The following is a 2,922-nucleotide window of genomic DNA, read 5'->3' as shown; positions in this document are numbered from 1 at the left end:
ACTCACCGCTGTACTAGTACTCTGGAACACGGCGCGTTCACTGACACAGCCAGAGCTCGGACAGCAGAGCTCCCAGCCTGCGAGTCAACATTTTTTTGTGCATTCCTCCGCTTGCTTGTAGTGATAGAGAAATGTATTGATACGGGCGGAACATTGCGGCAGTCATTAAAAAACAAAATAAAACAAAACAAGAAAATAGGATCATAGAAACTTAAATCACTGGAATCTTAACCAGAAACTGAACTAAAACTAAAAACCAGAAGCTTTACTCACAAATATTTACAGCGACAGTCCGTGGTAATAATCTGTACATTACTACAACTCTAGCAATGTACTGTATTATATTAATATCACATATGCCATTTTAATTGCATAGATTATTGAGAATAACTCTTTATTCAAACCAGCAGACAAAGACAGTCCACTCTTATTTTCATGTTTTTTAATTGGTGTTTTAATTTCAGGAACTCTTCCCTAAACAACTGAACTGTCTCTGTTTCTTCTTAGTTATTGTGAGTAATAACACACAATAAACCTTTGTTTAATATAGCCTCTATATACAGTGGATTTTAAAGCTAACATCAAGCTAACATCATAAATCTGAATATCAAACAGTTGCACCCAATAATAAATGTTATCATTTAATTACTCCCTGTAGAAGCTTTGGTGCCAAATAAAACTCTGTCTTCTTGTTTCTGCTCTAGTCATGTTTACAGTAATAAAGCTTTTAGACTTTTCTACTGGAAAGATTATTTTTACACACATTATTTGTACCATTCATGCATTAAATGTGGTGTAAGCAAAGTGTATTGTATATTAAGTAGTGTTTTCAGTTTCATTCCTTTAATTCTTTTTTTCATTTATTTCATTTTAAACGATTGTTTTTCCTTCTGTGTTCTGTTTCTTGTGCTGTCATAACGTCATTTTTCATATTCGTTGCATTTTTATTGCACCTAGAGAGTTTATCTGAGGTTCACTCAACCAACAATCCGGATTTCCCACAGCACTTGAACGCAGCGACAGTTCCAGTGTGTGTGGAGTAAGATTTCAGTGTTGGCACTTCCATGAGTCCATCCTGTTCTATTTATTGTAAAAATCCCCTTCTGTCCTGTATTAATACGTTCATATAAACATACTTTTTTTTTTGCAACACCCTGCACATTATGCAACACAATCATTTACTACATGATATGAGTGATTAATACTGTGAGATGTTGTATAAAAATATTAAAAAATCAAAGGTCACAGTGAACTCACTGAGTCCTATTGAAACACGGTGCTGCTCCTATGATTATTGATTCATATAAGTGTCTGACAAACAGAAGATTAAGCTGCTGTAATTGGATGAATGAGAAATTTACAGGCGTGTTATTGGTGCCACTCAGACTGTCTGTGCGCACAATGTTTTTATCCGTCTAGACTGACAGGCTGAGAAGTGAAACCTCGATCTCTCACTGTGATAAAGCTCAAAAAAATGCATATAAAGCAGCTTACTAAAACGCATTCTTTGACTCTGAATTTAAAACCACAATAAATAATTCAAATGGGTCTAATAATAGCCACTCTGATAGCTCTTAAGGGTTTCTATCTTTGTACTGTATGCTTATGCAGTATGTATGTTGTTATGCAATATGCATCCAAAAGTAACCTTGTGCATGAGGTCAGAGAAAAGTGGACACCGTGCGCCCCCTGCTGTTTTAAGGGAACATTACAGCCTTTAAAAACAAGTTTCTGTCACACCAAGAATATTCTGTTTCATATTCATGCTTGTATTTTTGTTTATGCGATTATTTCAACACGTTTACATATAAATGAGCCAGAAAACAAACAAAAAGAAACACACAGCCAAACTGACTTAAGAAGCAACAAACTGATTTTATGAACATGAATACTTGTCATTACAAAGACGTTGTTACATGAATCTCTTTTCTTGTCTTGTTTTTGTTTTTTGTTTTTTTTGTTTTTGGCAAAATAGGGGAAATTAAATTTCCAATGTCAAACGAAAAAACAGCCAGAGAACATTTTGGTCCGGTACATGAAGCGATGAAGTCATCATACACATTTACGCAAGTTATTCTGAAATTGCTTTTACATTCAGTAGCATCTCCTTTTAGCCCTCTAAGCGCATGCAGCCTGAGAGTGGAAAACATAGATTATCCTTCAAAGGAAACCTGACAAAAAACAGTGACGAATGCAGACACGTTCCACACACCCATTACAGAGGAAAGCCCGTCTTATCTTTCGACGCTAATTCACATGCATCAGGAGGCTGTTAAGGCGGTTGTAACCATCTGTAGAAACTCATGATGCAGGGTCAGAGTCTCACCTGGCTTTTCCTTTGGACGACTGAGAGACTCAAACATTTTTAAAGCAGAAGACAACACTGAGGTGTTCACCGGCGGGCTGGGGTTTTTTTTGCACTTTTTAGCAGGAGATGAAAGCAAAGTAGCAGCAGCAGCAACGTGTGTGTGTAATATATGTATGTATGTATGTATGTATGTATGTATGTATGTGTGTGTGTGTGTGTGTGTGTGTGTGTGTGTGTGTGTATATAAAGTGTGTGTTTCTGCAAAAATCATAGAGGCGTCGTTTACTCGTGACTCCCACAGAGCCCTGAGGTGGCGTCTACTGGCACACAAACACCTTCTGACGTTTGTCTTGTGTTACAAAGACAGCAAGCCAACCCTCTCATACACACACAAATTTCATAATTACATTCACACACTTTTTTTTTTCCTCCACAAACACGTAAACACGGACAGAAAAGGGGGGGGGTCTGCATGGACGTCACACCCTCCCTCAGAGGGTGAAAATACTCCAGAGGCTTTGAAATGGCAGCGACTCCTCAAGTTCACTTCTCCCTCAGTTCCCAGAGATGGATGGGTGGGTGAAGTAAGGAGAGGGGGGGTGGAGAGGGTGGGT

This window comes from Seriola lalandi, unplaced genomic scaffold, assembly GCF_002814215.2.
Source record: "Seriola lalandi dorsalis isolate HSWRI2012SDOR001 ecotype SW California unplaced genomic scaffold, Sedor1 jcf7180002054658, whole genome shotgun sequence".
NCBI lineage: Eukaryota > Metazoa > Chordata > Actinopteri > Carangiformes > Carangidae > Seriola > Seriola lalandi.
This window is presented reverse-complemented; position numbering follows the sequence as displayed.